The sequence below is a fragment of the Lygodium microphyllum genome, chromosome 19 (genome assembly GCF_053477565.2).
Source record: "Lygodium microphyllum isolate KBCC chromosome 19, Lygodium_microphyllum_v1.1.10, whole genome shotgun sequence".
In the NCBI taxonomy this organism is placed as follows: Eukaryota; Viridiplantae; Streptophyta; class Polypodiopsida; order Schizaeales; family Lygodiaceae; genus Lygodium; species Lygodium microphyllum.
The window spans coordinates 55302517-55325098 of record NC_141153.1 but is presented as its reverse complement, the minus strand read 5'-3'; the positions used below and the strand labels follow the sequence as shown (position 1 = coordinate 55325098).

The 22582-nt window shown below is 41.2% G+C and overlaps 1 pseudogene; it reads right to left on the bottom strand.

Annotated features, from left to right (window-relative positions):
* Window positions 1-13854: 13854 nt before the first annotated feature.
* On the bottom strand, window positions 13855-15869 carry LOC148019898 (putative FAD-linked oxidoreductase ARB_02478; annotated as a pseudogene).
* Window positions 15870-22582: the final 6713 nt, after the last annotated feature.

The following is a 22582-nucleotide window of genomic DNA, read 5'->3' as shown; positions in this document are numbered from 1 at the left end:
AGCTTGAATGGAACCCGGTTGGAAGTCGGCTTCCTGATGCTTGGTGATGTCCATTGAGCATGCCCAAGAGCTTTAAAATCTAGAATAGGCTTCAGAGACTCTGTTTTAGTGATTAGAATCACTGTTAATGAAGCTCAGAGTGAAAACATGACAAAATGTCAAGCTTGGAGCTTGTTGGCTATGGCTGCCCAAAAAACCACAGTTAGGGTTTGGCAGAGATCTCTCTCTGTTAGAGTAATTTCCAGGAACCCTTTTAGCTAAGGATAGCCCACTTGGGGGGCTATCAAAGCCCCAAGATAACAATACGGATTGCGCCGCTTGCTGCGTGTACAGCAGCGCGACTTCTGCGCTGATAGAAAACTGCGCCATTTTTGAAATTTGCACAATGCTGCCCACACCATCAACCAATCTTGACATCTATCATGCCAGGCTGATTTGCCCTGAGATAGGCAAGAAATCCCTAGAAGAAATTAGAGGGAGATATGGCCTCCTTTGTCCTCCCCAAGTCCTCCAATGGAGTAGGTTGGAGGCAGCTATGGAGGAAAGAAGGATAAGATGAAGAAAATGATAGCTCATATGCACTTAGTGATAACTGATGCTGAGGGAAGCTAAGGAGATCAGAGATGGCTCTGATACCATGTTGAGAATCAGAGTTTGCAGCATTGGAATGTGCGCACAAGAGGGAGAAGAGAGCTCAAAGTACAAGAATGAAATCTTGCTTACTAAGTTGCTTAGAGTACCACTTGGGTACACTCTCTCACACATGATAGTGACCCATAGGCTGTTTATATAGCCCTTTTCCAGCTAGGGTTAGGGTTTCCCCTACCCCTAGGGCTATTCACACTCATATGCCCTTATACTCCCTTGCTTACAGTGGGTTTCTATGCCCGTCTTCTAACAAAGTTGGGGCGACGAGGTTGCCCATGATTTACTGTCTTAATTTAAGGAGCCTAAGGTGTTGGTTAATTTGGGTTAGTAGGGTATAAACCCTAACCCAAGGATAAAAGGATAAACAAACAACAAAACCCTTGGGATCTTGCCAAGTCGCAATCGATCCCGGATCGAATGATGGATGCATTCGGAGAGAAGGATTCACACCTTAGCAGTTGGCCAAATTAAACGACCACTGGATTGATTGTGTTTGTACAGTTAGGAGCACTGTTTGTACTTCTTTGCTCAATGAAATTAATCTGGAAAAATAATTAATGCTTCAAGTTGAAGGCCTGGAGGGAGAGGCAGCTTCAGTTACCCCCGACTGTCTGCCTGACCATATCCAACGGGTTTGTTAGCCGCGCTGGGTACGTGGATTGAACCCGCCGCGAGAGGTCTCTTCGTGGGTGCTACTTGGAGCAGGAGGACGCTTGGGTACCAGGGGGGCTCTGGCCGTAAATCCCTTGCCTCCGAGTCCTGCACAAGAGGTCGACATGACTCGAGATTGGATCTCGAGGCCCGCATACTAGTCTACGGGTGGAAACTCTGAATAGAGATCCCTCAGGATTGCTGGAATTGCCTTCGGGCGGATTATGGATTAGCCTTCGGGTGGATTATGGAATAGCCTTCGGGCTAGATTATATGATGTATTCCAAAGACTAATAAATAAATGTTGAAAAGAAACTTGCTTGACATTGTTTTTCTATGTCAGTGCTTAAATTACGTGAAGGAACCGGTGAATAATTGGCTAATTAAGAAAGTTGTTTTTACGTGTCAAACTAAATGTGGTAGGTAATTAGATAACTAAAGTAACCCTGAGGAAAGTGCGGTGGATGCGACCATGGGTTCGTCCTACGGAAGGGTGGTCCCAGTTGGCCAGGAACTTTTCTCGAAGGAATTTGACAGCAAGGAATGATGACCTAGAATCTAGAGTACTAGAGTCCCAATTTATGCTATTTTAGGGGAACAGACTGGGACTATGCCTTACGGGCAGAAAGGTCGAGCTTTGCATCCCTCTCGTTTTCCATTCTCCTTGAACTAAGTGCAGCATGAATCTACTTTGACCGTGACGTTTCTGCGTAAAGTAGTTCGCTAGTTACTTTCTAGGAGCTTAACCATTAGGAAAACCCTAATTCAGGTCGGTCCTAAGTGGGAATGGCCGGAATGCTTCCGCTTCGTGGCAGACTCAGGAAGACCTAGATCGCAAACCCCGTGACATTCTGTGGGAGTGCCGGGCGGCGCTTTCTAGACTCCCTTCCCGATGGGCTGCTAAGACGTGTCCTACGAGCGAACAGGTGGACATATTACAAAAAATGGGTTACTTGGTTATACTAGGCGGCTCAATGATCAGGCGTTCAAAGCATTTACAACTTCCCAAGCAACCATAAAAAATTGCCATGATGTGATTGCTGCACATCAACTTCATATACAACAGCTCATAGGACAAGTGGTACAACTGAATGATACTGTAATTCAACAAAACAATTAAATTATTTCAATGCAGGACACTATCCATGACATTGGTATCTCATATGAGGAGGCAAAGGCACAATTGGAAGACTTGAGAAAGATCAACAGCAAGCTAACATAGGAGCGCAAACGAAAGAAGAAGCCAATCAGTGAGTTAATTGTGAATAGTGGCCAGTGGAAGCGATGTATCAAAGCATGCAAGGTAGCTCAGAAAGAGAACCTAGGTGAGGGTGAGGTTGGATCGTGTATTAGTAGATTTCTGAAGGCAAGTACACTGGAAAACGCTTTCAGCAATCGTAAGTTTAAGGCTATGAAGAAAAAGGTGATTGAGTGCACATTAAAAGATGTCATATGAGTTCTCAGCTATGGATGCACAATCTATTTGTGACAGAGCCGACATTAGCACAACGACTTACTCAAAGATATTCAAAGGTGTGAAGGTTGGGTTTGGTCGGGTGCTGAAGAGAAATAGAATCGTGCCTCTTCCTCAACCTTCAAAGTTAATAGAGGCCTGACGGCAACTTAATACAAAGGTTTTGGAGTTGATAGGAGATCCCATGCATGTTCAATGTGTGGAAACACTAAAGGTTGGGACCAAAAATGCATATGAGGTGAAGTTCACCGAGCTCAATAATTACTATTTAGATTTGAACAAAGTGCGGTCGGCAATGGTAATGTACTCCAATATGTCTGTTGAGGAATGTAATGGTGAATTGCAATTTGTTATAAAATTAGATGAAAATGAGGTCATCAAAGGAGTAAAGCTTGAAAGAGTTAGTGTAACTCTGATGAATAGAGCTTTACAATTCGACAAGAAGAACCTGGGAAACTTTAGTATTCAATCTGAGCGTCATATGTGGTGGCTCGCTGCATTTGAAGTTCCTAAGGAAACATTTGAGGTGTTGCAGCTATTCTTTATGCACACAAGCATTCTAAGCATCATCGATCGTCAGGAACATAGTGAGATGCTCTCAGTTGATGGGTATGGTCAATACTTGGTTGAATGGCATCTTGCAGGAGACTTGAAAACTTTAAAATGCATGTGTGGAATCTCCAATGGTGCAAATACAAAGAATCCATGCCTATATTGCTTGACAGAGAGGGTGGAAGGAAAGGACGAAAAGAAGAACTGGCGAAAGGTGACAAGTACTACACCGACGCGTAATAGAGAAGATCCCACTTGGAAGCCGATCTTCAACATTCCCTTGGATCGTATTCACATTTATTCATTTCATGCTTTTGTTAGAATCATGGAGAAACTTGTATATGAATACATTTGCTTTGCTTATAGGATGCAACCAGAAAAAGAAGCCATTGCAACGTGTAGGAATGTGAAGCGAGTGCTATCAGAAATTGGGCTACATAAGAATCAAGTGACGATTGAAAAATATGAGAAGAGATCAGGAAAATCAGGTAACTTGCCAAAAAATCCTTGCTTTGGAGGAGTAAAGGCTAGGAAGTTTCTCTTAGTACCCATCAATGAGGAAGGGAATGTCATGGTTCATAGGCCGCAGGACTACGATGGGTGGAAAAAGTTACATTTTACCGTTCCTAATCGAAGTAATGGAGGAAAAACAAGATTGGCCAAAGCTAAGGTTTGGACTCATATAGGTTTCCCTCCCTATCTTAGGAACCAAGATCGAGATTACAATCTTAACCAAAGGCCCACCGATTCTCGCCAAGGTAAACACTAGGGGTGAATTTTAGCCCAAATGCTATTTTTGAAAGTTTTCTTGGTCACCGAGCTAAATTTTTTGGCTTGAAAAGTAAAAAAATAGCCCATATATAATTTACATACTTTGACATATAATTCACCCAAAAATAGCTCCAAAAAAGGGTTTTCTCTTAACATTCATCCAATTTTCTAAACTTTTTACCATTGAACATCCAAACATTTGCCCATCTATTTACAAACTAAAACTTAATGGGGTTGCTTAGTTTTTATCATGGTTCTCGCCCCCATCTAAGGGAGAACCTTCCTATACAAAACATCAAACCTACCTAAGTGGTGGTTGATCACCTACAACTCTGGATAAGGAGTATCTAAGGTGGCCATGGGGATAGCTTCATGCATCAATCCCATCCAATTGTGGAAGCATGAAGGTAATTACAATATATTTTTCCATAAATTAAATGTAACCACAATCAATGTTTAAATCCCTAACATTTATTTCTTTCCAAATAAGAATCATACCAAAGTTTTTCATTATTTTTTAAAGTAAATTTAAAGCTTTCGATAAAAAAATCAATTATTTCCATTCTTTCACTAATAATTCAACTCATAAAATTGAATTTAATGGTGTGCATGTGAATGTACTTTAATAATGTACCATATGCATGAATATACTTTAACATAATAACAAGGGATCTAATTTTTTTCTTTCAAAAAATAAATATGAAAAAATAACTTATGATTTATTGCACATTTTTCACTAATCACAAAATTATGAATACCACGTGTAAAAGTATTACTTTTCTTGCATGATTTCTAAGGTATGATATTAAAATATTAATTTTTATCAACTATTTGATGGCATTGTTAACAAAAACTTGCATAAGAGTTTAATCATTTTAAAAAACCAAATTTTTTTATAAATTATATTATTAAAATATTACATTTTTAATTTTTTACAATATTTTAAAGTAATCTAACTATATTTTTAACAAAAGTAGATTTGTATATACTAATTTAATTTTGAATGCAATTTTTTTATTTTTTGAAGGCTCTTTTATTTATAAATTAATTAGCTATAATTTTTAAACTAATTAAATATTTTTTTACTTTAAACTATTAAATTAAAGGATTTTAACATAGTTTCAATTAAATTTCTAAATTAGAAATTTATTGATAATTAAAAGTCTAATGGAGATAATATAATATCTAATTTCCAATTTAGAAGAATTTCTAGGAAAAAAATCTAAACACCATTTATTTAGGAAAATAAAATAATATACCTCGACCATATTTTCAACATTTGGTGGGTCAATAGTCTTGTCATGTCAACATGCTTACGTGGGACCATGGTGGTTAGAAAAATACAATAGAAAAAGAAGGGCTTCAAAGGTTTGATGTAGGCACATGAACGAGCGATATCTCTTCACATTGAATTTCTCTCACCTCTCAATGACTCTCTCATGTTAAGTGTCAGTCTCAATCTCTTGAGTGTAGACTCTTTGTCATTGTGATATCCCAATTGTGAACAGAGACCCTTCTTTAAATAGTTTTCTAGAAGGAGAGAGAGAGGGACAAGGGGTAAATGCAAAAACTCATGGACATGTAGCTGAGGGGTAAAGATAGATCCAATCGCACGTAGTTTACCAAGAAACATAGATGTGTTATATATTGTCATCCCCTTTCAATGTTAAAGATGACATTGTCCCTAGAAGCACCTACCATTATGATTGCAAAGCGAAGATAGAATGGAGTGCTGTAATAATAACTGTAAATTAGTAAGAATAAAAAATAAAGTGACAATGATGGGCGGTTTTGTAAACGCCCCGAACAACGTAGTATGCTTAACAATTATGATATTCGCTTGTTTTCGAGACTTAATATAAAAGAGAATGAACACTTAAAGCTGAAAGTGAAAATTACTCACAAAATTACAGCCATGAAAATGTAAAAGTAATGGAGACAAGATTGAGGGTTGAAGATGGGCAACCCCCCCCGAAGGAATGTATTTCTGCTCAACCCAAGTCCCTTAGGGAAGAGCTCAGTTACAATCAACCTGAGAGTGAGAAGAAGTAATTCTCACTCTCACAAGATCATGCAAAGATGTACAAACACACATGCATTATCTATTATGCAATGATAAAAACTGATTTCTTTACAGTATGAGAGAAGGAAAAGGGGAATTCAGCCTTTCTCCATCGTTGATCAGCAGTACATGGATAGGGCTTGCTTCTTGTAGCTAAAATGGAAGAAAGAGCTCAAGAAGGAGGTGCTGTAATGAATTTACAGGCTTGCTGTCTTGTAAAACAACAGTGATAGAAGAGAGAATATGGAGGAATTTGATAATGGAGAAGTGGGGGATGATGATGGGGATGGATGGGGCCAGTTTCTGGCTATCTGTGGGTTCTTTACATGAGTTTACAGCAAAGAAAAATGATGTTGAATGAAGAAAAACGAGCTCTTATTTATAGGAGAGGGGAGAGCTAGTACAAAAGGGGAAAGTGGAGTAGCACAAGACAAGTGTCCAGCCACATGTCATGAGATGTGACAAGTGGTGGGACACTTGGAAACTTGTGTGACAAGTGTCTTGACACTTGTCTCTTCTCTATGGCCTTCCTTTTTGGGTTGAATACTGTCAAGAATAGAAACAACCAAATTTAGTAAGCACAGTCAGAGTATAGAACTTACTATTTTTAGAATGACATCCCTATTTTTTAGGACTAGCATTTTTAGGCTAATTCGAGGCTCCTAAATTTTAGGGACCTCCTAAAATTTAGGGATCTCCTAAAATTTAGGGACCCCCCCAATATGGGTGTCATATGAAAGCTTTTTCCGTGTACATCGCAAAAATGGTATCCGAATCTTCATGTGATTTTCTTATGCAAAGAAATGTGCATTTCAAGCTTTCAGCCTACACATGCACATTATACAAGCATTTCATGATCATGCCATCTTGTTGATTGTAACTGTTTGTTCTGGTGGATCTAGCCCACACTTCAAGGCATCAATCCTTTCTGTGTGCGAGTCTAACCCTGATATGCGTGAGTTCTAGTCACAGGCGCCCAATCGGGTCATATAGGTGGAAGTGTGAACTATCTTTTCTCTAACCCACTGTGTGGGTCCACCATAACCTGTGACCACTCATCAGTGGCCAGCTCCAATGCACTTTTCTTTATATCTAATTAGTGCAAAGGAAATAAATTTAATAAATCATTATATAGACAAATTAATGAAAAAGGATACAAATTCTATTTCTATAGAGTTGTGACAGGTTTGCTACCTATGATGTACAAGTGTGTGGGCAGTAAGTACAAGACAAATGTAGTCGGATGCTACCTATGTTGTACAAGTGTGTGGATAGTAAGTACAAGATAAATGTAGTCTGCTAGGCATAGATAGCCTTTAATTCCCAACAGCCTTCCACTTAAAGGTGAATGTTCTTGAGTGAGGAGAAAATAAGAAAAAAAGACAATGTATAATGTGTACATGTAAGTATAATAGGATGAGGAATAGACGTCATCTCATCCTACGCCCATTATCTTTCTAAGGCATATCATTCCACTGGGAGACTTTAATGAGTAGATATGTAAGATTCTCACTTGTAGAGATCTTGACAAGCTCTATATGCTTGTCCTCAACCACCTCTCTGATAAAGTGGTAATGGATCTCAGCATGATTGGTCTTCACATGAAAGATTGGATTACATACTAATCGGATGGCTTTATAAAGTCCAAATGCCATATAGAAGACATATTTGTGATACCAAGGGCCTCGCTACAAGCCTCAATGTGGTTGTAACGTACTTAGCCTTGGTAGTAGATAAGGTAGTGTATTTCTGCACCCTAGATATCCAAAAAACACCACCTCTAGCAAATATGAAAACATAGCCAATAGTGGACTTCCTACTATCTGCATGTCCTACATATTGAGAGTCTATGTAGTCCATGACTCTACTATCCTGGCTGCCATAGTAAAGGCACAAGTCTATAGTGCCCTTAAGGTATCTCATGATACCCTTCAGGGTGTCCCAATGTTACTTGCTAGGTATCACCATTTAACGAGCTACAACTCCCACTACAAATTGTGTGTCAGGTCTATGGTTGGCATGGCATATATCAAGCTACCCACCACAAATGTATATGGGATCCTCGCTATATTGATCCTCTCATCACCTAACTAGGGACAATTAGTCTCACTAACTTTCACATGAGAATGTAAAGGGGTGCCAGTTGGCTTATCATCTTGCATATGGAATTGCTCAAGTACTTTGTAAATGTACTCCATGTCTGACACGTAGAGGAATCCCTTAGGGCAATTTTTTGTGTGATACACATACCAAGTATGTGAGAGGCACACCCACGTCCTTAATCTCAAAGCTCTTCTTGAGCTGAGTCTTAATAGCATTCACCTCAATATGAACACTCCCATCAATCAACATGTCATCAACATATAGTATCAAAATGATGAGGCTACCATCACGAGCCTTCTTTGTGTAAAGACATGGATCCATATCACTACTAGAATAACCTTGTGAATGTATAAATGTATAAAATTTATGATACCACTCTCTAGGTGCCTTCTTAAGTCTATAAAGACTCTTCCTCAACTTGCACACTAGGTGCTTCCTATCCTTTTCTATAAAGACCTTAGGTCGCTACATATAGATATCATAATGCATGTCCCCATGTAAGAAAGTTATCTTAACATCCATCTGATACAATTCTAGATCCATCTACACAATTAAGGCCGAAACCAAGCAAAGGGAAGTCATCTTAACTGCAAGAGAGAATATCTCATTAAAGTCAACTCTCTTTTCCTATTTAAAGTTCTTAGTAACCAAATATGCCTTGTATGTTGGCTTAGGGTGACTAGCGGTGCTCTTTAACTTATACACCTACTTGCATAGCAATGTATATTTTCCACTAGTAGATAGTGAAACTAGATCCCACATATGGTTCTTATTATGGAGTGATTCAAACTCAAACTACATAGCCCTCTCCTAAGAGTGACTAATATCACCTATGTGCATAGTCTCCTCATAAGTAATGAGCTCATTAGCATAACCTCAATCCAAGAAGTATGTGGTAATCCTGCCTAATGAAGCATACTATAGACTCTTTCTTGAACAATCCTATTCATATGCTCTATAATATCATTCTAGGGTGGGGTATAAAGGTTAGTCAATTGGCACTTAATACCCCTCCCATCACAAAATAGCTCAAATTCCTTAGAGACATATTCATCTCCATTATCAAATCTTAGGCATTTTATTCTATACCCAAATTGGTTCTCAACCATAGCAAGAAAGTACTAAAGTGTAGGAAAAACTTTCAGCTTCTATTTTATGGGATAGGCCCAAACTTTATGCAAATAATCATCAATGAATGTAATAAAATACTATGCACTACCCAAGGATTGATAGGGCATGGGAGCACAAACATCCGAGTGAACTAGAGCCAAAGGCTCACCCATGTACAAGATACTAGGTCTTTTATGTATGTTAGGAGTCTAGTTGCTATATAAACAATGATCATATAAATCAAAATATGAAAATTCGAGGGACATGAGATACTATAAATGAGTCAAGACTTTCATTTCTTTGAAGTAAACATGTCCAAGACAATGATGCCAAAGAGATACATGTTAAAGATCAGTCACATCCAAAGCATGATCATATGTGCTAGATCCAAGGGATAAAAGTCTACTAGTCTTGATACTTCTAGTCAAAATAAGATTTCCACAAGTGATTTTCCATGAAAATTTACCAAAGAAAACATGATATCGAGCATCCTTTAATTTTCTTGCAAAGATAAGGCTTTGATGCTTGCAATAATAATATGTAAGAGATGAGTTGGGGCCAAGGGATTTACTACAACCTTTCCCACAAGATCCATCACTTTCCCTACTGTGTGACTCTACCTCTGCACAATCATCATTACCATACCTTCCATCATTATAGCCGAGCATGGGCTCCAACAATAATTTTCCTATTTAAGTCCTCAATAAGAATTTGAGTGTAAAACTATCTATAAGAGCATTAGTACTTATGGTAGTGTCGAAAGTATCCCAAGACTCAAGGACTGTGACAAGCAAGAATATAGCACTAACATTTTCCTCAAAGGTGATCCCATGCAAAGTAAGTAGCTGGCTAGAAATGGAATGAAACACATTCAAGTGAGTACACATAGCAATGCCTTCCTTCATACAAAGATCCATAAGTTTCTTAATCCATTATAACTTTAAGACTTTGCTTATCATAAAGACTACATATTTTCTCCCATAACTCCCAAGCACTACCCTCTCTCTCAATGACATTAAAATAAACCTACTTTAATAGAAATAAGATAATAGTGAACTTACATAACTCATCAAGATCAGCCCAAGTCTCTACATCAAACTCTTTGAGCTTTATGGCATTGCATTTTGATGATCTAATTTTCTTATTTTGGACCAACATCATTATGACTGCAAACCAAACAATGAATGGCAAATTAACCCTCAAAATAGCCCAAAATTGAATGTAGGAGGTGGCATGCAATACAATATATGGCTATCCACAAAATAAATGCATTACTATTCTCAAACCAAGTGTTTGCTCTCAACAAACTGACTCAAAACTAAATTTCAACATTGCTATCCATAAAACTATAGTAAAAGAGTACATAGCTATAGACAAAGTCTAAAAATGACAAGCTCCCATGGTAGAAAAATATGAGTATAGCAATTGGGATATAAAATGCAACTAGTTGTGTCAAGAAAGAGCATAAACCACCAAGGCACCAAACAATATCAAAGATCCAAAGATATTAGGTACATATATGCATTCCCAAGCAAAAGGGTAGCATGCATATAAGCCAAATGTGTATAAGGGGTCCCCAAAAGCAACAACGATCCACCAATCTATAACTAACTCACTGTATATGAATAGTAAAGCTCAAGTATATAACCAAAATGCATCCAATTTAGTTGAAAAACCCATTTGATAGGAGCAAGTACTGGGTGATCTATCAACCCACACTCATTAATGTATGAAAAGATAGTGTATCAATAAACCAACTGAGCATATATACATAAACAAGAGACTCTTACTATCTTTAATAAGCTAAGCACTGCAATGATCAATGTTAAGGTACTCCCACCACAACAAAATCCTGAATTGCAAAAAGCAATGTAAGCTCAAGACATAAATGTTAAGGTACTCCAACTAGAACAAAATCCCAAATAGAAAAGAGTAATGTAAGCTCAAGACATAAGTATCATAACATCCATAGTACGTATGATGCTACTCATTTTACTACATACAATGCCCTTAAAGATGCTTTTCTTAGTAGATTCGGGAAGCATAAAACTACTACAAATGTCTTGAAGAAGAGGTTGAAATAGATAAAGCTGATATCAATGCTTGTGTAGGATTATGCTCAAAATTTTAAAAATCCATTAAATAGATTGGATGCTACTGACATGCCATGGCCAAGGGTCTGGAAAGTAGAAGTCGAACTCATCTTTGACATGAGTGAGTAGGGCCTTCAAGATGGGGTTGTTAGGCATGTTATCATCATGACAAAGCAACAATACTACTACTAGTCCTCGCACTCCCTCACATACACTGCTAGTAGGTGTCAATCGATGATGATGATGATGCACATTATGATTACTATTACCTTTAGTGATGTGACAATGCACAATCAAAGAAGAAGAGAAGAAGAAGCTCCTACCCAACTCAAGCTCCTTGCCCACCTTATAGAATTAATGGTCCCCAGCTCGCTCGATAATTTAAATCTTAACGCCACCTTCATCAACCACATACTCTGCCTCATCAATTACAACTCCTTCAACTCATGACCTATGGATCCATGGCCGCTATAATCAATCTCCTTCCTGCACATGACCCTTGATGAACTCTTTGTAGACTAATGTAGCTTTGCGGCAGTGAAAGCGACAAGGTGGACATTGAAAGTGGCAACATGGACACTATTGCACCCAATGCCTTTGATAGAGAATCTAGACATAAAACAATAATGATCACATATGCAAACTCATGGTTGCACCACAGCGTGTCAAAGATCAAGGGGGTGGTGCTAGTACCGAGTTTGCTGATGGTGAAGTTGGACAATGTGGTGCAACAACACTGCTGCTACATCATCATGATACTATGCATTATAAAGTAGTCGAGGTTTGTGGTGGCAATGTGCCAAAAGGAGTTGCATGTTAAGAGGAGATGATGATGGGACATGGCAAGTGAGGTAGCAAACTATATCTTGTTGGACACATATTGGTTCTGCAAGTTCACATGGCAGGGCTACACTAGGGCTATGCCAGTGCTGGTGGGAGTCTTGGCCATCTCCTTTTGTGCAATGTTTCTAGCCACCTTATCAATCCTAGCCCTTACTCTAGCCATGTTGGTGTTACTTTCCTTGCTCATAGGCTCCATGCATTGAATCCTTAGCTACTTGATTGCACGCTTACCAACCCTATAGACCTCTTAACTCATGATAATACATGGTGCTTTAATGCACTCCATTTTGAATGCAAAATAGAGAGGAAACAAAGTAGTGAAATAATTTAGTTTTTTAAAGACAGTCATATTCTTTGCTATATCACTTGTGCAATGCATGGCACATAAGACTATGTCGAGTTTGTTTACAAGCTTGGTACATGTTAAAATAAGAGAGAGTATAGATTCTAGCCAACTTATTTACTTTGGTCATGTTGTTGTTACTTTCCGTGCTCATCAGCTCCATGTAGCATAGGTCACCAGTGAGGTCCTCTAGGCCACAAAGGTGATCAAGCTCCAAGCTTGTCAAGAGTAGTCCAACATCTTGCCAAAGTAAAAGTGCATTGAATCCTTAGCTACTTGATTGAGCACTCTGACCCTATCGACCTCAAATAAACTTGTGATAATATACGATGCTTCAATGCACTCCATTTTGAATGCAAAATAGTGAGGAAAGAAAGTAGTGAAATAATCTAATTTGTTAGCTTTTTAAAGACAAAATTGTATTCTTTGCTATAGCACTCTTGGATATATGTGCTATGTAAGACTACATTAGGTTTGCTTACAAGCTTGATACATGTTAAAATAAGAGAGTATAGATTATGGCCACCTATGATCAGTCCTAGCCCTTACTCTAGCCATGTTGGTGTTACTTTTCTTGCTCATACACTCCATGTAGCATAAGTCACCACAACGAGGTCTTGTAGGGCATGAAGGTGGTCCAAGCTTGGCAATAGTTGTCCAACGTCTTGACGAAGTAAATGTGCATTGAATTCTTAGCTATGCTCACCGAACCCTACCTGTCTCAAATGAACTCATGATGAACGTAACATAAAAGGGGAAGTAGTAAAATAATTTAATTTTTTAGTTTTTAAAAGACGGTCATATTAATCGTTATAGTAACCTTGGAATGTGTGTCACGCAAGACTATGTCAAGTTTGTTTTAAGGCTTTGGTACATGTTAAGATAAGAGTTAGTATAAATATAGAGTTTTTGGGTTTTGGCAAACACCATTAGTAATGAATTTCTGTTCGTTATATCTTTCATACAATTCTCGAGTAAAACTACTTGGATGATACCGTTCAAAATAACAAGAAAATCTGGAAATTCGTGTTTTATATATTACCTCGCTAACCTTTAGTCTTGATACAAGTTCACATATTTCAGTCATGATATAGGTGGTGAGTCGTGACATATATATTGTCTATTGTACCGTGGCAGTTACTAGTCATGATACGAGCACACATGAGATAAGTACTGACTTACTGACTTTATACCGTCGGGTAGTTGTAGCTACGAAGCTCTGCAAGTGAGATCGGCGTTCCAGTCTTCGCTCCCGACGCACTCGTTGCACACGAAGAGGCCATCGGGATCCACAGTCTGCTTGATACGCAGGAGGCGAGGGTAGTGGTCGCCGAAGAAGGAACACTGCCAGTCGGGCTCATTGGAATCCGCCTCGTTCAAGTATGCGCCGGACCCGGGCGTCAACTGACGGAGCATCCCGTTCATCTCCGTCAAGCGCTGCATCTTCTCACGCATCGTTGCGTTGCCCCCAACGGCGGCTGCCAGTATGACGTGCAAGAGCGCGTCCCTCAAGGCGGGGTTCACTGCATTCGAATCCCGGCCGTGCCGCGCCACTGCGCCGCCGCCCAGCATGAGGCTGAGCGCGGAACCAATCAGCGGGTCCGAAAGGCCGCGCATCAAGATGCGCGCCATGTTGGACGGGCGACGGCGGACCGCCGTCTCCGGGAAGAGGCGAGACGCGAGGGCCGCGTCGCCGCCGGTGGCCTCACCGGTTGGACCCGGGTTACAGAAGTCCGGGCTGCCGGAGCACCTCGCCAGGCGCCGCCACTCCCCGTACGAACGGACCACCCGCACCCTCTCGATCTCCGTCACCACCCCCGCCGGCTGGCCCCTCGCATACTCTCGCAGCGGGCCCAGCATTCCGCTTGCCACTCAGATGCGCACGGCGCCGCCCCTCCCCCGCCGCCGTACTCCGGCAGCATCGCCACGAACATCAGCATCCAGCTCGCGTTCATGAACGCGTACGCCGTCCACGCCCCCGCCTCCTTCATCTCCAGCTGCACCGTCAAGGTGCGCACCAGCAAGCCCTCGAACGCGCCCGCAGTCTTCTGCCCGATACATCACCGAGACAGCCGAGCTCAGCCCCGGGTGCACCCTATGCGTCGCCGACACCACCACGCCGAACGTGCCGCCTCCGCCGCCGCGCAGGGCCCAAAACAACTCCTGGTTTTGGCAGGGGTTCGCGGTCCGGAGCTCGCCATCGGCCGTCACGACCGTTAGCTGCAGCACGTTGTCCGCGGCTAGGCCGAGCAGGGGCGACAGGGCGCTGTGGCCGCCGCCCTGCAGGTAGCCGCCACCGGTGCTCACGGTCCGGCAGAACCCCCCGACCACCACTTTGTTCCGCGCGTCTGCAGCCGTGTAGAGCTCGTCCCACTGGACTCCGGTGCCCGCCGTGACGGCCGCGGCTGGAGCGACGGCGTCGGCGCTGCATCCCTCCGGCACGAAGCAGTCGTGGAAGGCGATGTCCTTCATGTGATGCATCCACACGCTGAGCTAGTCCGGGGACGTGCTCTTGCCGCTGAAGTCGTGGCCGGTGCTCTTTACCGTGAGCTTCAGGTTGTGCCGCGCGGCAAACCGGACGGCCGCCTGCACGTGCGCGGCCTCCCGCACGTCCACCGCGTAGGCCGGGACTGCACCCTGGTAGCAAGGGGTGCTCGGGTTGGCGCTGAGCTGGCAGCCTCGGCCGCCATCGGATTCCCAGTTCAGGTTCTGCATGGCGCCGGGCTGCCCAGAACGCCAGAAGGGGTTTGTCCAGTTGGCTATCGCTGATTGGCAGGCCGCCTCGTCCTTGTGGGCCCCATCATGGCAGGGCGATGCCAGAGGGTAGGGCGCCAGAAGATGCCCGTCGACCGATGCATTGAGCTCGTTCCAGGAAGCCGGGGTCGGCCAGCAGCTATGGTCGTCAGGAAGACAGCGGCAACGACGATATTGTGATAATGGTCGCACTACCTTCGCCGCCATGAATAGAGTGTTACAGCACAGGACGCTCCACACAATGAAGCTCTTGATCCCTCGACATCTTGCCAGTTCCCTCGTCGTCATGTAGACAAATTTGAGTAACCTGTAGTCGATTATCAGCCAGGTAGACGAAATGATCGAGCCCACAGTATCTGATACTGTAGATTGCACATTGCACACTACGTCTTATCCGGCTCTTCCCAAATGAGGTAAAGCCTTCCCATCCGATCATCTGACTCGCAGTCCTCAGACCGCATCTGACCCAAGCAATATCGAGCGCATTCCTTACCAAAACGGTAGACCCCGTCATCCCGGCCCCATTAAGCAATCTGTTCCGTGTTCCTATTATCGACCGCAAAAATTCTAATAGCGTTTACTTAACGGAGAAGTCAAAAGACCTGGAAAGTTTTTTGAAGCATGATATATTGCGATTGTCGAATTTTACAGCTTCCAATGGAGTATCCAAGATGCCATCGAAATAGAGTTAGATTACTTAGTTGAACAACTTAACTACACTCCTATAACTATTACCTATGATTACACTTAGATGTGCCATCATAAAGGGAGCTACTTAGTGCGTCAAAAGCATTTCTCGCAATCATCCATGTGTTCTTCTTCCACTTGGGCTTGTAGCTTCTTAATACAAACACACTGACTTTTATCTTCATGCTCCCTTGCAAGCAACTATTTTCAAACAAAGCTCAAACAAAGTGAGTACTTGTGATCTTGGTGGTTAGATTCTTTGTAAGAGTTCACAATGTGAATCATGGATGTAGCACAGATGGTGGGACAAGTGCTAATTTGCAAGATTCTCATTTCAGGTGCGTGACACTTGGTACCAAAGCTTTCCCCATACATAGGCAAGTCCTACTTCAAGCATGGTGTTAGTTTGAGTGCAAAGGGTCAATGTTGTGCCCTTAGCATGGGTGGACACAACAAAAATAAGGGAAACAAAGAATATTGAGAGGACTTCTTAAAGGCGCAGGGGCGTAGCCCAAGCATACTACCTCTAGAGGAGGACGAGGTGTATGTAATGGAGCCCAAGAATGGTGTGGATGAGGTACCTCAAGATGCGGAAGACATTCCACAAAATAACAATTGGGCACCATGCAAAATATGATGAAGGAATTTTTGGCTGCTCCCTAATGCTTTAGGCAAAGCCTGAATTGAGGCCAACCATGAAGGAGAAATTCAATGACATAGAAGAAAGAAAAAGAAGAATTGGGACGCATCTTCATCAAATGACTTAGGGAACTAGAAGCTATAAGCTCAAGAGAAGTACAAGGGAGAAAGAGACTCATTGAGTCTTAATAGGTGGATATATGATGTGGATGGTCACATGAGACTACTCAAAGTCTTGAGTAAGAGGAAAGAACTAGTGGTTGCTTGATTGCTTGAAGGCAACATCTCAAAGTGGCTCATGTATGAAGAGTTCTTACTAGGTGATTTTTTATGTGCACCCTCATCTCTAGTAGGCCTCTTCCCTTTGTCGTTTTTAGAACCATAGTTTATGGAGGTAGCAAATGAATTTTTAGTAGCAATGCACTTATTGGCAACGTTAGGCTTCTTGGCTACAACATGCCTCTTGGCAACAATTGGCTTTTTAGCAATACTAGGCTTCTTAGCAATAGTAGGCTTTTTTATAGCATCAGACTTCTTGGAAGCACTAGGCATTTTGGAACTTGCTAGCTTCTTGGATGCAGTTGTTTTTTTTTTGCTATAGCTACCTTCTTTCCAAGCTTAGGTGTTGAGATGGCAAGCTCAACACGTGCGAACATTGATGATGGACCACCTGGCTAGATGAGTCCGCACGTCTACACTTAGCACGTTGGTGGTCATTATGATACTCACATGGCCACTGACTTGTCACTTATTATATTTAGTTTGTTACACCTACCTACAGCTGGCAAATATATAGCGCCAGTCGATTAGTGTAGTCGGTTATGCATTGTTTGACTTAGAAGACCACTTTCCTTTATGTTGTATCTTATCTAAACTTTGTGTATATTGTATAATGTGTGGAAGAAGAAAAATCAACAAGAAAGCATTTTGGCCTCCATCTTTCTTCGTGTGTTCTTGAGTGAGCTTTCTCTTGTGTATACAGTGTGTGTTTGGCACAGCAGCTCTAGCACATCCTCCCATCACACGATTCTTGACATGGTATCAGAGCCACGCCACTGAGAGAGGCTGATTTTGAAGGCTGAAGTGAAGGAGAAGAAGTAAGGTTCGAGCAAGCAAGCAATGGGTAAGAAGCTCTCCCATTCTTCCACTCTTTCTCTTGGATAGTGCTTGTGGAGGCACCGGAAGCAGGGTCGAGCAAAAATCGCAGATTGCTGTGAGATTTGGTGTACGAGTAGATCACTGTATATTCTGCAGATGAGCCCTTTAGGGTTGTCCTGCAGTTATTTTGGGCGTCTGAGGCCGTTTTAGGCCCTGTTTTAGAGGCGCAAGGTTGTGGACAATAGTTTTAGGGTACACTATGATTTCGACTGTATTGAACAAAAGTGGATGCGCAAGTTACAAATTGTGAATCTGTAATTTTTGAGGTGTTTATAGGAAGCAAACATAAGGTTTATCTGCAAACAGATTGCAGATTACATGTACTATTGAGCAATTAGTGAAAAAGGTTGCTTGGTGTATTGTTGTGTACGTGTTGTGAAAGATTGCAGAAGACTAGCTTGATGTGTTATATCCTTGTTTGTGATAATGGCAGAGAATAGTGGAAATACCATTATTGAGAAGCTCGACAAGAACAACTACCCTTCATGGAAGTTTCGTGTGATGAACTTCCTCATTGGAAAGGGCCTTTATGAGTTTGTTTCAGGTGAAGAAAAGGAGCCAGAGCTGGGTATTCTTCCGACTGCAAATGAGTTAAAAGCATGGAAATAGTGAAATGCGAAAGACAAAAAGGTGATGTACTGGCTATCTGCAATCATTAATAATACTATGCTAGGACAAACCAGGAATGCACAAACTTTACATGCAACTTGGACAATTTTTGAGAGCATGTTTTCAGTAAATACAAAGGTACGAAAGATTCAACTCAAACAAGAGTTGAATGCGTTGAAGAAAGGGAAATTGTCTATCAATGAGTATGTGTTGAAGGTGAGGAGCATTGTAGATGCTTTAGTAGCGATTGATGCAATGTTGGATGATGATGATTTGGTTTCATCCACTCTGAGTGGCCTTAACAATGAGAAGGCATGGAAATCATTTGTTACTTCAATATATGTATGGAAGCCATTTTCAGATTTTAATGAACTGATCTCTCTCATGATTACTGAAGAGATCAATATGCAGGGTGATTCATCTGAAAAAAATGGTGAACAGGTCTAAGCATTTTACTCGAGTTCAGGATGGAGACGTGGTAGATCCTCTTCGAGAGGTTGTGGTATGGGACGTGCTAGCGATAATCAACAAAACAAGTTCAATCAACAGTTTGGTGAAATGCAGATTTTTGGAGGCAAAGGAAACTTTAGAGGCAAGGGGAGCTTTAGAGAAAGAGGTGGATGGCAGAACAGAGGCTCTGAAAATTCTGCTATTGTTTGCCATTATTGTGGCAAAACAGGACATATTGCAACAAATTGTTATGCTAAGAAGGATGATATTCACAGTAGTAAGTTGCAGCAAGGAAACTATGCATCGTCTTCAAGACAGAATGAAGATAAAAATGAGCGTATGTTTGTTATGCAGCATATGATGAATGCAATTATAGGAAAGGGGACACATGATGTATGATATGTCGATTCAGGTGCATCTAATCATATAACCAGTCATATTGAATGGTTTGGAGAGATGCATGACTTACAAAACCCAAGTTATGTGCAGACGGGTGATGATTCATGCCACCCAATTTCACATATTAGAAAGGTTTCCTTGTCCTTGTATGATGGCCAGAAAAAGAGTCTGATAGATGTATTACATGTGCCATCAACTACAAAGAATCTAGTGTATGTTGGCCAAATGGTAGAGCAGGGGTTGCAAGTCCAATTCAATGCAAAAGGTTGCTTTGTAGAAGACTTTAATGATAAGTGTAGGTTGGTCACAAAAGGAAGTAGAGTTGATCGAATTTTCACTTTAGATGTTGGAATTCCTGCAATGGATGCTGCTATATATGCTAAAGGAAAATAAGTAGTTGTAGATATTGAAATATGGTATAAACATATTAGACATGCAAATGTGCAAAGGTTGAAATTAATGCAATTCGAAGGATTGGTTACAGGGTTGCCTTCTTTTAGAGTTGCAAAATTGCATAAAGTTTGTGAAGCATGCCAGTTTGGTAAGTAAGCGAGACAACCCTTCTCGCATGATAGAGAAGTGAGCAGAAATATACTTGATATAGTATATATAGATATTTGGGGGCCTACACAAAATGTATCTCTTGGTGGTAGCAAATACTTTGTCACATTTATTGATGACTGTTCAAGGAAGCTATAGGTATATTTCATGAAGGAAAAGAGTGATATGTTTGAGTACTTCAAATCTTTTAAGGCAAATGTTGAAACAGAAATAGGCTTAAAAGTGAAGTGCTTGAGATCACATGGAGGGGGAGAGTACCTCTCTAATGAGTTCAGTGGCTTCTTGAGGAATCATGGGATAAAGAGGCAGTTTACTTACAGGTATACCCCACAGCAAAATGGTGTTGCAGAAAGAAAAAACAGGCATATTGCAGAAGTTGCACGGGCATTAATGGTTGAAAAGAATATGCCCAAACATTTTTGGTCTGAGGCTGTCCATACTGCTGCCTACATTATGAACAAAACGCCCACAGCTGTAGTTCATGGGATGACTCCTGAAGAGTGATTTACCGGCAAGAAGCCCAATGTATCGCACTTGAAGGTATTTGGATGTGTTGCATATGTTCACGTGCCAGATGAGCTACGGAAGAAGCTTGATCCAAAGGTTGAAAAATGTATTTTTATTGGGTACTCTTTAAAGCAGAAAGGATATCGTTGTTATAACCCTATCACATGTGAGTTCAGAGTGAGCAGGGATGTTATCTCATGAGATGGACAGCTGATATCCACCTACTGGTGATGTATTAGATGATGATAATGATCAAGATAGCTATATGCAAAAAGAAAAACAAGAATCACAGTCTTAGTGGACCAGAAATATCATCTGGTACTATATCTATAGTGAGCCCTTGGTCTAGGAGACTAAGTAGTCGTCCCACATCTTCAGGTGGATCTATAAGTGTTGTAGGAAAGGACAAAGGAAATAAGAAAGTGCTAGATGGTAATGATGTATCTACTAGTCATTTGGGATTTGATGGAGATTCTAGTGGTTTGGAGAGTTTGGATGATGAGCTTGGCATTCCTTCAATCAGGACACTAGGTATACAGAGCTCATAGTAATGTAAAGGCTCCATTGAGTGATTCGGTGGTATGCAGATCTAGCAGTGTCACATACCCTGTTAAAAGATTTGATTTTGAAGGTGTTATGCAACTCACCATTACGCTTATATGGTGAAACTAGTTGAGGATGTTGAGCCCACTTGTTTTGAGGATGCTATTGGTCATGCTCATTGGGATGCAGCAATGGATGAGGAGATGGCTGTATTAGAAGCCAATAAGACTTGGGATTTGGTACCCTGACCTAAGGGTAAGAAAGCTATTGGCTGTAAGTGGGTTTACAAAGTCAAGCATAATGCAGATGGTTCAGTTAGCAGGTATAAGACTAGGCTGGTTGCAAAAGGCTATGCTCAAACATATGGCATAGATTATGAAGAGACATTCAGTCGAGTTGCTAGGATGGAAACTGTTAGATGTGTGATTGCCTTGGCAGCAACCAAAGGTTGGAGCTTGTAGCAATTGGATGTTAAGAATTCCTTCTTGCATGGTGAATTGCAAGAAGAAGTGTATAGAGCATTCATCAGGTTATGAGCATTTAGAGCATCCCACATATGTGAGCAAGTTAAAAAAGGCGCTCTATGGGCTGAAGCAAGTACCTAGAGCATGGTCTAACAAGATTGGAGAGTATCTTGTCAATATTGGATTTTGTATTTTCGATGTTGATCACTCACTTTATGTGAGAAAGGGAGACGCAGGTTTGGTCATCATAGTCATCTATGTGGATGACTTGATTATTATAGGTGACAATGACAATGGGATTGCTGAAGTTAAGGACTTCTTGAAGAAGAAGTTTGAGATGAAAGATTTGGGTGAGCTAAGATACTTTCTTGGTATTGAGGTAATCAGATGTGATGATGGTATATGGCTGTCCCAAAGGCAGTATGGCTTGGATATGTTATCGAAGTATGGTATGACAGCATGTAAGCCTCTTTCAGTACCATTGGAGCAAAATGTGAAGTTGAGTGCCGACGTTGTGGATGAGATAGAAGACCCTACTATGTTCAGGTGGATAGTAGAGAGTTTGATTTACATGACTATCACAAGGCCAGACTTGAGCTATGTTGTTGGCCTTGTTAGTTAGTTTATGCAAATGCCTAGAAAGCCTCATTTGGATGCAGTTAGATGTATGTTGAGGTATGTGAAGTCCACTTTACATTATGGACTTTTTTATGAGACAGGTAAGGATGTACAGGTCTTTGGATACACAGATGTAGATTGGGTTGGTAGCATGTCAGATAGAAGATCTACTAGTGGATTCATGTTTTCCCTTGGTACTGCAACAATTACATGGAGCAGCAAAAAGCAACCTACATTTGCTTTATCGAGTACAGAGGCTGAGTATAGAGGTGTTGCTATGGAAGCATGTGAAGTGGTATGGCTGTAAAAGTTATTAGGTGATTTGGACGTGCAGGGAGATAGTTCAGTTGTCATTCATTGTGACAATATGAGCAGCATACAGCTAGCTAGGAATCCAGTGTTCCATGCCAGGACAAAACACATTGAGGTGCACTACCACTTTATGAGAGAAGGTACTTGCAGGAGAGATTGACTTGGTATATGTCAGCACACAAGATCAGATAGCTGACATTTTCACAAAGGCATTGGGTGCAGAGAAGCTTC